This window comes from Falco peregrinus, unplaced genomic scaffold (genome assembly GCF_023634155.1).
Source record: "Falco peregrinus isolate bFalPer1 unplaced genomic scaffold, bFalPer1.pri scaffold_51, whole genome shotgun sequence".
NCBI lineage: Eukaryota > Metazoa > Chordata > Aves > Falconiformes > Falconidae > Falco > Falco peregrinus.
The window spans coordinates 1,212,201-1,226,558 of NW_026599615.1; the positions used below are offsets into that span (position 1 = coordinate 1,212,201).

The following is a 14,358-nucleotide window of genomic DNA, read 5'->3' on the forward strand; positions in this document are numbered from 1 at the left end:
TGGTGATCCTGCCACAAGCATGCTGTGTATTGGCCTGGGAGAACGCTGCAGGGACTCTCAGAAGTCAAGGTTTTCAGTGCTGTTTCTGTGTTTGATACCCAAGGGATGGCTTCCCTCTGCATGCGTTTCTGGGCAGGCGTGTGCGTGGAACATAGGGGTGTCTCTGTGCCGTAAGTGGGACTGATGGCAGCTTTTCATTTCATTCCAACTCAAAAGTAAAGAAAGATTGTACCTGCAAAAGAATTCAAACAGCCGTCTTTGTTTCCCAGAGCGAGCATACAAGCATGGGGGAGCGGTTTGCAGGTTCAGAACTTCAGCCAGCTCTGGATGGTAAACCCTCAGGAGAGGAAAGAGAAGCCCCACTTTTTTAACTACAGCTCTGCTTCCCTTAATGTGTCTTCTTGTTAGATTGTGTCGGTAGTCAGATTAAAAGCACATGATTAAACTGTGCTTGTTCATGAAGATATTTGAGGGTTATTTACGGCCTTAAATCCTCTTACGAGTGGGGCACTCTGTTGCCCTGTGGGCAGTACAATGTCGTGACTGGTAATTTTCCTTTTCTTGCCTAGTGTACGGATGCATTTCTGAAGGCGAGTGTTGGGTCTTATTGGCGCCGCACAAGAAACCAACGTGTGAAACCCAGACATTCACTGTTAGAAACAGGAAGAAGCTATGGGCCCTTGCTTCAGATTCTGCAAAAGATGTACCAAGGCTGAGGAAGTGGCAAAAAGGGAAGAAATGCCGTAGCATAACTTTGGGATGGCAGGTGAGGTTTCCATCAGTGTTCCTCAAACGTAGCAGCCTCATTTGGTTTGCGGATGTGGTATTGAACTCAAACTGCGAGACTGGTTTCCTTTATTGCGGGTGGTACTGTAGCGCACGTACCTTTCATGTCCCAAGGAAGTTGCCAAGGCTGTAGTTAACCTTCCGCAGAACCACCTCAAATTTTCCGTAGCGCGTGATTTCCTTCAACAGTCAAGTCCAGGTCTGTGGCATACAATAACCCCTACCCCGTTTGGGATCTGGATGTGGTTGATTTTTAATTCAGACTTATCTGCTGTTAGAGATGTTTGGGTTTTGGTCCAAATAGGGAAATGCTGATTGTGTGCATTCTTTTGCTTTTTCCATAGTGTTGTTCCATGTTTAGTCATTTGTTCCTTACAAAAATAATGTATGGGTGTCTATGAAGCTGGAGGTGTTTACGTTCTTGTGGCTGAATGTAGCAGTGGAGCTATCTTGCTGTATTTAAAGCAAGAGCAGCTTAATGTAACTTCACTTAAAATCTGGTCTTGGTAGGCAAATCCTACCCTGATAAGCATTTAAAACAAGCAAACAAAAAATTCAAACCTGTGACAAGGTATAGGTGGAGCACCTGAACTGGTGCAAGGCAGCAGTTCTCTCGCTGATACCCACACATTGCAGGTTGCCATCACGACCTTGAAATAGTGCGCCATTAATGTTAACTACTAGCAGCGACCTTGAAATAGTGCGCCATTAATGTTAACTACTAGCAGCGACCTTGAAATAGTGCGCCATTAATGTTAACTACTAGCAGCTTGTGAACCTAACAGTCAAGGTAGAAAATAATTTCCCACTGCCACCTTTTTTTAGTTTTCTTTTATGTTTTAAAGTGTCTGATTTGATACTTTCTGATGTATTTGAAACCTGTGTCATATCCTACGTAGTTTGTGACAAGTGTGTGGCAGATGGGACTTTTCTGCTTGGAGAGGTGGTGAGATGGAGAGTGGAGAATGGTTATATGGCACAAGCGCAGAAGTATAAAAAGGGATTAAGAGGCTTGTGTACCTTGCTGCCAGTTCAGTGGCATGAGAATTCCTGTAACGACAAATTCCTTCTGGCTCTGAAGGAAGGAACGTGCCAGCCTGCTGAGTTTCCAACCAGAGCAACACTAGCAACGGATGTTGTTCCCAAATGGTGAGGTGGTTGTAAGCTTCATCAGTAGTAGAAGCTGTGGAGAAAGTCAGGAATCGTCTGCCGTTCTGCAAGTCAAGTGCTTGGCTCTTTTGTCACTAGTGTTGATTTAAGGGTGCATCGCTTATAAAGAGCACTTGACCTTTGTAATTCTTCATACTGCTAAGTTCTGGGTGCCATCAGAGAACCACTGTGCTGTGAAGGCCCTGTAAACATACGGCAATGTTTGTGTTTATCCATTTTGCCTTCCCTTAGATGATGTTATTTTGTCATTTGAAACCTTAGTGGCAGGATTTGGGGCTTTATCCTGATCAGGCATCTAAGGGCCAGCTCTCGGCTGCAGCTGCAGCAGAAGTGTTCAGGTGGTTTGAGCACCAAATGAAACTTCCACTTGGCTGTCATTTTGGCTTTTCCCTTCCTCTTTAAAATTTATATTTTAATTAAGAGTTTTAAGTATTTGGCTTCCTTACAGAAAAAACCCCCAGTGCTCTCCTTGTCCTGTTATGATAAGGCCCTAATCTGGAGGGCAGAAAGCGGAGACCACCAGGAAGATGTTGAGAGGAAGGGGAAGAATGTTAGAGCCATGAGTTGGGTGTTCTGAGATCTGAGGAGATGGAAAAGGTGCCTCCCAGGTAGCTAAAGGGAAGCACAGGAGAGCAGCTGGGAGCCAGAAGTGTGGTGTGGGCATATGGAAGTGCTACGCTGTGGTGTGTTAGGCAAATTATTTTTAGGAACTTTCTCATTTGTTGTCATTTCCCAGGCTCCTGAGGTGCAGGAATGCTGGAGGCAAGAAGCTGCCAGCATCAACTACGTGGAAAATGAACACTTCTATCTCCATTTCACTTTCCTCACTTCTGTGTTGCGGTGGCAGGGCAGTACAGACCCTGACCCGGACCGGGACCCTGACCCTGACCCTGTGAGTACGCAGGCAGCTTGTGTGGCCAGTGCCGGTGTGGTTCTGGCACAGAGGATCAAGCGCTTCCTGCTTCAGAGCTGTCAGGCTGACACTCTTCAGCACTCAATGAAGCTCTAAATTACAGCTAAAGGAGGACAGAAATTTTGCTTCAGAGCTTGATAATGTCGTTCTGATCCATCCTTTTGCTTGTTCAGTGGCTACAGAAGGGAACCACTGCCTTGGTAGGAGCATCCATTGAGTTCTTCGTGTGTGATATTAGAGGATCATTGTGTCTGTTTACGCATGAGACCATTACAGTAGGTGTTTTGAAGATGTTCACGTGTGGTACATAAAACCTTTGCCAGTAAAACAGTAAATCCACGCAGTGGGGTCTAAAGCACACAGATCCAGTGCGATCCTCCAAAGAGCTTTGAAAGTGTCTCCCCAAGGGTACAGACCTGGCTGTTGGTGATTCTGTTGAACTGCCAGTTGCTTGGTTGAAGTTGCTATGTCAGAAGTCATCTTCTGGGGGCCGAATGCTGCAAATGGTAGAATGTTTAAGGAAGCAAATGAATAACCTTCAGACTTGATTTTACTCTTTTAACAGATTGTACACAAATGGGAGGCCTGAGCAGGCTGCCTTTAGCAGGGGAACGTGACCTGACTGCACAGGAGGCAAGGAACTCCCTTCTCTCGCTGACCATGAGCCCTCAGTTTCAAGGCAGATGTGAAGAGGAATATTTGACCCGTGGGAAATGCAACTTCAGATACGTAAGCCAGGTGGGACTGCCATGTGAGCCCTGTGATAGGAGCCGTGTATCCCAACCGTGAACGTAGAGGCTGGGCCCAGTTTTTAGCTTGGTTCAATATGAGCTCTGCTGACTGATTCTGTGATCAAGAGCAGGCAAGTCTGCCCCCTGAGAGGATGTTGTCGTGGGTGGAAGGGTTGAAGTGCAGTGACTGCGTCAACAAACAGGTGGTTTGAAAAGTCTTTTGGGCAAGGATCTGGTACGCTGGTGTAATGCCTTTTCCCTTTACAAAGGTGTCCAGTAAACACAAGTGTTCCTGCATGTGTCCAGTAGCGCAGAGACCTCTGTACTTTCTTTGGACTGATTGTTGTGTAAGATCTGGGGGTTTTGGGACAGTTCTGAAAATTGTTCAGAAGGTGTCTTGAATGTTGGGTGAAATGGGTCATCACTTCCGTAAACCTCTAGCCTGTAAAGAAGAGCCATGGATGTAAGGAGATTTTCTTTTTTTCTCTCCTTATTGTTACTGGGAGGAAAAGCAGTGATTAACTATTGACCTGTGATACCCCCAGGTGCAGACTGTGCAGTGCGTTTGAGGTGGATCGCTCCTGTACTGCCAAGACTGAGCCCAGACTCCTCGATGCTTTGCACACTGGCACTGGAAGTCCTTGTGCAGCTGTGGGTACTGGCTTTCTGTGCTGCAGTGTGAAAAACACAAAACACCGGGGTTGGGGTTTGCAGAGAAGTGGGAAAAAGTTGATTATTTTGTGCTAGGAAGAGAATGTCCTGTAGTTTTCAGACTTTGCACCTCTCCACTTGGAATTTAAAAGCTGCTTTTAACTCTGCTGCTATGTTTCAGTGGGCGGGAAGGTGTCCGGTTGTCACAGATGATGCGTCCCATCAAGAAGGATCTTTCCCTTCTGAGTTGAGCTTTCTTTGCTTGGCGTGGAAAGTGCCTTAAGCTGAACGATTTCAGATGGCAGTGAAGGAATTACATCGACTTGGGGATTTAGCAACAAACCCAAAGGTATGTCGTCTTACATTTCAGTATATGATTTTTTAAAATCAGGATTTGCTGGGTTTTGAGCAGGAGACCCATTTTGCATGTGCCTACATAAACCCCATTTTCATGGATAGATGCATGCAGTATGTTTTGTGATGTGATACTCAATTACGTATAAGCTGTTCTATGCTGTGCTCTTCTGGGCTTGTCGTAGTCCTTTGAAACACAGCCCTGTGCATCAAGGGGGCAAGCTGTGTCACCTGCTTTCCCCCACAACATAGAGCAATGTAACTGTCATAAATACAGGCTGAGCAAAACTAGTTGAGAGATTTGTGGGCTACTGTTAGCATCACAGTGGGCCAGGAATTAGCCCATGCTTACTAATAAGTTCCTGTATTTTAATTATCCTACGCCACCCGAGGGGCAGGACAGTGTCAGGGCACTTCCCCAGGGCATAAAACTGGACATGTCTGCTTCTCTCCGAGGGTCCGCTATGTACAAAGCATCCTTCAGCACTATCTGGGTGCCTGGTGTTCTCAAAGGGTCCCAAATGGATAAAGTTCACTCCTGCTGCCTGCTTGTCAGCAGGAACTCTGTCTGCAGCTGTGCTTCTGTGCGCTGAGAAACTTCCTCATGTTCTTTGCTTGGCAGACCTGGCGTGTCTTCTGTCTTCCTTTGCTTCCTTTCGATTCAGTGTTTCAGCGATGGTTAGATATGGAGCAAAGATTTCTTAGGCTTGTGTCTCGCCGGCTTTCAGTAAAGATACTAAACCTATTTAGACTTGGGTAACTGAACAGCTCTTCTGGCTTCCTATCCTCAGGAGTGTCAACAGGGGAGACATAGATGTTCATCTTTGCATACCTCTCGGACCACTGATGGTTGGGTTTCCATGCTTGTGCTTGAGAACAGCTTCACGCTCAGGTTCTCAAGGCCAGTGTTTGGGAGGTTAACGGAACATGCTAGCGGGTGGTGTGGCAGGCTCTGTAAGGAAAGCTCAAGACTTAATTGCAGAACTGGTATCTCCAGTGGAGGTATTTCAGTTATGTTGCATTGGAGTTGGTATTGGCATGTGGCATGGGGTACTCACGTATTGAGGTATTTACTGTCAGTGAAGAGGTTCCGTAGTTGCTTTCTTATGGAAAAGACTGGTTTTCCATGCTTGTAATTCTATAAATAAGTCGTATATCTAAACCGCGGCATTTTTATTCAAAAAGAGGACAGATGCAGTCTGCTCTCTGGAAGTCCAAGGGAGCAGTTCTGCTGCCCCCCCTCCTTACTTCTCAAGAATCAAACCTCTTAACATGTCACGATGGCCATGGCCCAGATGGCCTCCAGCCATCACATCGCCCACAAGTCCTTCTCTGTTAGCAAACAACAGCTGCAGGGTGCTCCTTCCCTAGCAGGCTCCCTCACCAGCTGGGTCAGGAAGGTCTCGTCCGCACAGCTCAGGAAGCTCCTAGAGCCTTTCCTCTCTGCTGTACTGTATTTCCAGCAGACATCTGGGAAGCTCAATTCCCTCATGAGAACAAGGGTAGCGATGGTGAGATTTCTCCCAGCTGCTGATTGATAGAATATTTCATCTGCCTCTTCATCCTGCTGTGGTGGTCTTAAGAGCCTCCCACCATGACATCTGCATTGCTGGCCTTTCCCCTCGTTCGTACCCATAAACACTCGGCCCTTTCATCACTATCATCAAGCTCTAGACAGTCAAAACACTCCTTAGCGCAGTGTCAGTCTCGGTCTCCACTGGAAGCCCTGCCTTCCTGGGGTGGGGTGTGCCAGGGGGGTGCTTGGGTGGGTGGCAGCATGCCGGGGGCATGGCTGCCCTGAGGAGGCTGGGCTGTGAGGTCACAAGCCCCAGTGTTCCACACCATGATACGTTGTGCCGTGGGCGTGGTCCATCAGTGCCAGCAGCAGCAGCAGCAGTGGTGACTGCAGCAGCAGCAGCAGCAGCAGCAGCAGCAGCATGGTGCAGGCACAGGGGGCTGTGTCCCTCTCCTGCATCCTTATCCTCTTCCTCCTGGTGGCCCTGCAAGCCCAGGACACTTGGGCTGCTCCGTGGCGATTAGGTAGGTTGGCGGGTGAGGGCTGGAACCCAACCCTGGGCAGTGTGGTGTGGCAGCCTTCCCCGGCCTGCGAGTCGGGGCCAGAGCTGCACAGCAGGGCCAGGCATTAGTCCACGGGAGTGCTTGTCCTCTGGCTGGGTCACAGCCGTGCCTGGTGCCGTGACTCCACTGCTCCTGGGCTGCGCTCTGGCTATCAGCTTTGGGGACATCTGTCCTTGGGAGATGTCCATTCAGGAAGGCGGGAGCATTCCTGCTCTAGCCCTGCAGTGCTCTCCTTGGGCAACCCCAGGTCCCCAACACACAGCCCCATCTCGCAGGCCAGGGGAAGTAACAGGGCAGCTGTGGTGCAGCAGACTCTCAGTAGTCTCAGAAGTAGGCACTTCTCCATGAGACAAAAAAAAAGGTGATTTTTTTTTTCCCTCCAGTCCTTTCCTGTGGGCTTCTTTAGTGCCCAGTAGAGTTGTCCCAGTAAGAATTCCTAAGAGGCTGTATGTTTGTCCACCTGGTCTTTGAAGGGTGTTGCACGTGGCCTGGAAACAGTACTTTGAAAGCTTTCCGGTCCCAGCCAACAGGTGTGTCACATTAAGAAGGGGGATTCCTCAAACCCTTCATATTTGATCAACCTGTCAATTTCCCCAGACAGACGATACCCTCATGGCCGACCAGCTAGCCCGCTACCTGCGTTTTGACAGCCCACTGTAGACGAGAGTGATTCAACTAACCTATTCAACGTCACTGAGCCAGATCCTTATATCAGTTATTCAGATCTCCAGAGACTTACACAAGCTCAAGATTTTTATTATACAAACTGCTAGTTTATGAAAGGATAAGGTTCAAAGACTGCTGGTGATAATATAGTAACTGCAAATCAAGCTTAAAACAACGCACCTAATAAAAGCTGGTATGAGATAGTCACTGAATATAGTTCTTACCCAGTTGGCATCTCTATGTGGGAGAAGACAGGTTCAGCCTGTCGACAGATCCCCGAAGATACGATGGAATCTTCCCTCCCTTCCCCCGTCCAGTGCACACTTCTTATACTTCATAGTATATTGAACCTTCCTTATCATACACAGGACTGATTACAAGTTTCTTGCTTCTACAGCAAAATTGTACCCATCCTGAGACAGCAGTGCTGAAGGTCTTTATGCATGCTCTCCGGGCAGGGTTTTGCCCTCTACTGGAGGAACCTATTTGGGTTGGAGGTCGTGACCTCCCACTGCCACATTTGTCTTTGTCCTATTTTCACCTAATTTTCTGTTGATGTCAGCGGATGGCAAGGTCTTGTCAGCTTGCATTCTCTCGCGACCAAAACTTTCCTCACTTGAAGGCTCTGTTCTGCATTGCTTAGATAATGGTGTTCTTACTGCTCTCTGGTCTTTGTTTCCCGGCTTTCCTAAGGCTGCCTCCCTTCATGAGAAGTCCCTTCATGCATAACTGCTTCAGAGAGTGGGTCAGCTTGACCGGAACTTTGTGCACAGATTTGTTTCACGTGTAGTTACCCTCTAAACCAGAGTGTAGTAATTTGGGAGTTGAGACAACAACTTCCCCCTTTTGGGCTTATTTTGGTCCCAGACCAGTGCGTTTTCTTGACACTCAGGTGGAGCCTGAGTGACTCCAGCCCTACACATTGTAGTCACTATTGGTATTGCGTGCCCTGTGAGGTGTGGCAGTACCTGGGAGGCGGGTGACTTTGGGGCGGAGGTGTGTGATTTCAGGGGAGCTTCTCTGTTTGTTTACAGGCCTGGCTGCAGGCGATGGATATGCAGCTTCCCAGCGGGGTGCCAGGGCTGACAGGCTGGGAGGCGGCATGGGTACGTGATGGCTTCTTACTTGGAGAGCTGCCCGCTCCAAGCCCAAATGTGAGCGAGGCGTCCCTTGCAGGTGTGGCAGTATAGACCTTTGTCATTGCGTGTGCCATGTCATGACATGATCCCCTCAAAGGTACTGCTCTTCCGTTGTGCCAGCGTCTGTCACAGTGCATGTCACAAACTTCTCATGGGTGTTTGGTTGCAGCTGTGGCTCCAGCTCCTGCTCTGGATCCTGTGCTGGAGCTCACCTGGTATGCCAGGGGCGCATCGTCAGTCCTGGCTGAGTTCACAGACGAAGCACTCCTGCTAAGTATCTTACTAGTGAGAGCTTTAACTTGATACTTTCTTTCACGTGCCTCAAGGAAGAAAACCTGTTGGCAATACAGAGAAGCCTCCCCACGTGTCATCGCCAGACCTAGAGGAAATCATGAAAGATCTGGATAAAGCAGCACCAGGTGGGTATACGTCCCTCTGAACCAGAGAAGTTGGGAAGCTGAGGGCAGAGGCATGTGTGGAGAAGCCGTAGCCTCCACAAGCAGAAAGGGATCGATCAGAGCCTTGCTGCACTGCACTGATGCTGGATTTCATGCCTTGCAAGCACTGGTGAGCTGCAGAGATGGTCCGGAGTCTCTGCTGCGGCTTGTGGTTCAGGCTGAGTCCCAGGCACAGCTGCGGCCCTGGTGACACCGTTCCCGGCCAGAGCTGTTGTGGGCAGCTGTTGGTACCCAGCTGGCAGGAACTGGAGATGCTCGTGCCTTGCTGCCAGTTGCCGGAGGGGAGACTGCCCGTGGGTGGCCGAGAGGATGCACAGGCAGCTTGGGGTCACTGAGCCTGGCAGCCTTTGCTGCGTCTGTAGGCATGCCCTGGCCAGGATCGCAGCAGCCCCAGCTTCACAGCCTCCTTCATGCCCGTTGTTCTCCCTGACGGGTAGAAGACTCTCCGTGACACCTTGGGGGCAGGGAGAGGTGGGGGCTGGACACCCAGCTTCAGGCAGGACGCCTGACTTGAAGGCAGCTAAACTGAAGGGCTGTGCATTGAGTCAGTGGTGCTTTACCTCTTTCTAGTTGTGGTTTTGGTACCTTGGTCATGCTTTTCCTCTTGTTTTGGGAGACCGTGGGCTCTTCTATGCCTCAGCTAACACTGGTGAAGGACTTTACTAAATACGCGTGCTTCCCAGGCAGGGTTTTGCCCTCTACTGGAGGAACCTATTTGGGTTGGAGGTCGTGACCTCCCACTGCCACATTTGTCTTTGTCCTATTTTCACCTAATTTTCTGTTGATGTCAGCGGATGGCAAGGCCTTGTCAGCTTGCATTCTCTCGCGACCAAAACTTTCCTCACTTGAAGGCTTCGTTCTGCATTGCTTAGATAATGGTGTTCTTACTGCTCTCTGGTCTTTGTTTCCCGGCTTTCCTAAGGCTGCCTCCCTTCATGAGAAGTCCCTTCATGCATAACTGCTTCAGAGAGTGGGTCAGCTTGACCGGAACTTTGTGCACAGATTTGTTTTACGTGTAGTTACCCTCTAAACCAGAGTGTAGTAATTTGGGAGTTGAGACAACAACTTCCCCCTTTTGGGATTATTTGGTCCCAGACCAGTGCGTTTTCTTGACTCTCAGGTGGAGCCTGAGTGACTCCAGCCCTACCCATTGTAGTCACTATTGGTATTGCGTGCCCTGTGAGGTGTGGCAGTACCTGGGAGGCGGGTGACTTTGGGGCGGAGGTGTGTGATTTCAGGGGAGCTTCTCTGTTCTGTTTGTTTACAGGCCTGGCTGCAGGCGATGGATATGCAGCTTCCCAGCGGGGTGCCAGGGCTGACAGGCTGGGAGACGGCATGGGTACGTGATGGCTTCTTACTTGGAGAGCTGCCCGCTCCAAGCCCAAATGTGAGCGAGGCGTCCCTTGCAGGTGTGGGAGTATAGACCTTTGTCATTGCGTGTGCCATGTCATGACATGATCCCCTCAAAGGTTCTGCTCTTCCGTTGTGCCAGCGTCTGTCACAGTGCATGTCACAAACTTCTCATGGGTGTTTGGTTGCAGCTGTGGCTCCAGCTCCTGCTCTGGATCCTGTGCTGGAGCTCACCTGGTATGCCAGGGGCGCATCGTCAGTCCTGGCTGAGTTCACAGACGAAGCACTCCTGCTAAGTATCTTATTAGTGAGAGCTTTAACTTGATACTTTCTTTCACGTGCCTCAAGGAAGAAAACCTGTTGGCACTACAGAGAAGCCTCCCCACGTGTCATCGCCAGACCTAGAGGAAATCATGAAAGATCTGGATAAAGCAGCACCAGGTGGGTATACGTCCCTCTGAACCAGAGAAGTTGGGAAGCTGAGGGCAGAGGCATGTGTGGAGAAGCCGTAGCCTCCACAAGCAGAAAGGGATCGATCAGAGCCTTGCTGCACTGATGCTGCATTTCATGCCTTGCAAGCACTGGTGAGCTGCAGAGATGGTCCGGAGTCTCTGCTGCGGCTTGTGGTTCAGGCTGAGTCCCAGGCACAGCTGCGGCCCTGGTGACACCGTTCCCGGCCAGAGCTGTTGTGGGCAGCTGTTGGTACCCAGCTGGCAGGAACTGGAGATGCTCGTGCCTTGCTGCCAGTTGCCGGAGGGGAGACTGCCCGTGGGTGGCCGAGAGGATGCACAGGCAGCTTGGGGTCACTGAGCCTGGCAGCCTTTGCTGCGTCTGTAGGCATGCCCTGGCCAGGATCGCAGCAGCCCCAGCTTCACAGCCTCCTTCATGCCCGTTGTTCTCCCTGACGGGTAGAAGACTCTCCGTGACACCTTGGGGGCAGGGAGAGGTGGGGGCTGGACACCCAGCTTCAGGCAGGACGCCTGACTTGAAGGCAGCTAAACTGAAGGGCTGTGCATTGAGTCAGTGGTGCTTTACCTCTTTCTAGTTGTGGTTTTGGTACCTTGGTCATGCTTTTCCTCTTGTTTTGGGAGACCGTGGGCTCTTCTATGCCTCAGCTAACACTGGTGAAGGACTTTACTAAATACGCGTGCTTCCCCGGCAGGGTTTTGCCCTCTACTGGAGGAACCTATTTGGGTTGGAGGTCGTGACCTCCCACTGCCACATTTGTCTTTGTCCTATTTTCACCTAATTTTCTGTTGATGTCAGCGGATGGCAAGGCCTTGTCAGCTTGTATTCTCTCGCGACCAAAACTTTCCTCACTTGAAGGCTCTGTTCTGCATTGCTTAGATAATGGTGTTCTTACTGCTCTCTGGTCTTTGTTTCCCGGCTTTCCTAAGGCTGCCTCCCTTCATGAGAAGTCCCTTCATGCATAACTGCTTCGGAGAGTGGGTCAGCTTGACCGGAACTTTGTGCACAGATTTGTTTCACGTGTAGTTACCCTCTAAACCTGAGTGTAGTAATTTGGGAGTTGAGACAACAACTTCCCCCTTTTGGGCTTATTTTGGTCCCAGACCAGTGCGTTTTCTTGACACTCAGGTGGAGCCTGAGTGACTCCAGCCCTACCCATTGAAGTCACTATTGGTATTGCGTGCCCTGTGAGGTGTGGCAGTACCTGGGAGGCGGGTGACTTTGGGGCGGAGGTGTGTGATTTCAGGGGAGCTTCTCTGTTTGTTTACAGGCCTGGCTGCAAGCGATGGATATGCAGCTTCCCAGCGGGGTGCCAGGGCTGACGGGCTGGGAGACGGCATGGGTACGTGACGGCTTCTTACTTGGAGAGCTGCCCGCTCCAAGCCCAAATGTGAGCGAGGCGTCCCTTGCAGGTGTGGGAGTATAGACCTTTGTCATTGCGTGTGCCATGTCATGACATGATCCCCTCAAAGGTTCTGCTCTTCCGTTGTGCCAGCGTCTGTCACAGTGCATGTCACAAACTTCTCATGGGTGTTTGGTTGCAGCTGTGGCTCCAGCTCCTGCTCTGGATCCTGTGCTGGAGCTCACCTGGTATGCCAGGGGCGCATCGTCAGTCCTGGCTGAGTTCACAGACGAAGCACTCCTGCTAAGTATCTTATTAGTGAGAGCTTTAACTTGATACTTTCTTTCACGTGCCTCAAGGAAGAAAACCTGTTGTCAATACAGAGAAGCCTCCCCACGTGTCATCGCCAGACCTAGATGAATTCATAAAAGAGCTGTATAAAGCAGCACCAGGTGGGTATACGTCCCTCTGAACCAGAGAAGTTGGGAAGCTGAGGGCAGAGGCATGTGTGGAGAAGCCGTAGCCTCCACAAGCAGAAAGGGATTGATCATTTTTTGGACATTTCTAACCTCCTGTGAGATTGCCATGACTGTGCAGGACTCACTAACGTGCAGATTTTTTCGACAGGAGTAGAAGGCCAGAGCAGCTCAGATGCTGAGGATCATGAAAGTTTCCGGAAGTACTGCATTGAAGGTGCTGTGGCAGTTTTGGGCTCCGTCCTATATGGGATGGTGTTGTGTTGTGTCATCGTTGTGTGGAGGAAGAGGAGACGGTGAGTTGTTGGGGTTTTTTTCCCCAAACTTCCATATTAGCTGGCTGCTTTAAGCCATGAAGCATTTCGTGGTAGGGTCTTCTGGAATGCCGAGTTAGTTACTGGCCAAAGTCCGCTGAGAATTCTGCGGTGAGGTGTTTGACCGGGCCTCTCAATTCTTGGGTTAGCTACGTGTTACCTTGCTAACTTGCTAAGCAAGTGTTTGCTAGAAGCAACCCTGCCTCGACAAGAGCAGACCAGGTGACAGATATGGGCAGAGCAAGGTCAGAAAGCCAAAACAACGAGGGATGAGGCTGCCCCAGAAAGGGAGAAATGCCAGAGCGGCATCTCTCTCCCTACCAGTGAGCCTAGGAGAAGAAATCACCCTGCTAGGTGATGCCTTAAATCCCAGGTGTTCACCTCAGCCAAGATGTCCAAGCAACTGGGATTGGTGAGGAAGCTGTCAAGTTTTCTTTGGAGAAAGAGAGTCAATCTGTCCCATGTGCTTTCCAGCACTGCCAGTGTGCGTGTTGTCAGCACGGGCAGGGGTTTTGCCTGCGCAGGGCTCTGGATACGTATTCTGCAGAGAGCATCCTCTCTTCAGAGCACCCCACCGAACAGAGAGCCGAGGCTGTCCCCTTGTCTGGTCAGGGATGGACAGGGGAGCTGAGTGCTGGACTCCACAAGCATGCTGAGAGAGAGAACAGGAGGCTCTCCTAGCCCTGCAGTGCCGTGCCCAGCTTTGCTCCCCTCAGTCTGCTGGAGTCAGGTCTCCTTTCCAGCGTGGGCAGAGCAGGCAGGTCAGGATGGTCAGGGCCGAGAGGAGACAAGCCATGGGCAGGCGAGCAGAGCCCCAGCCGACGGGTGCAGGGAGCCCACTTTTTGAAGAGAGCTCTCTGTGCCCACAGCTCCCATGTGCACCCCACAGTGCACCGGGTACTGCCCCCACCCTAACCCCCATACAGCACCACAGCTGCCGTAGGGTCTCAGCAGCCTCCTCTCTCCACAGGCGCCTCGCTGCGAGAAAACAGGCCAACAGCAGCAGCTGACCCTTGCGCTCAGACAGCCGTCCTGCACATCCCAGCATGTACTGAGAGCCAGACCCGGCACCAGCACCCATCATCCATGCCTGGAAAACTGGACCATCTGCCACAGAGTACCAGGGAACTGGCCCCCTACCAGTTCAGCACAGCCACCAGGCTTCAGTGGTCAACCATGTATTGCTGAAGAACAGCACAAAAATAAACACAGAGCAGTAGCACAATTGCCTCGGTCTTAACAACAACAAAAGCAGGAACTTGCAAGTTGTGGGCTGTAGTCTGGGCTGAGGCATGGGGTTTCTGACAGGCCAGTCAGACATGCTCCCCACACCCATTGTATTGAAATTATGGGTGAGAGCATGTGAGGAAGTTGTGAAGAGGGTCTATACTCCCCCATCTGCAAGAGAGCCCTCGCTCACATTTGGGCTTTGAGCGGGCAGCTCTCCAAGTATAAAGCCAT

At 50.6% G+C, this 14,358-nt stretch overlaps 1 long non-coding RNA gene across 1 annotated transcript in view; it reads left to right on the forward strand.

The window, feature by feature from the left end:
- LOC129783533 (uncharacterized) overlaps positions 1–14,358 on the forward strand; it is a 35,560-nt gene that overhangs the window by 834 nt on the left and 20,368 nt on the right. Inside the window, exon 2 of the long non-coding RNA XR_008745329.1 lies at positions 3,435–3,607. This is a non-coding gene — a long non-coding RNA (uncharacterized LOC129783533). The remainder of the gene's footprint in view (positions 1–3,434; positions 3,608–14,358) is intronic.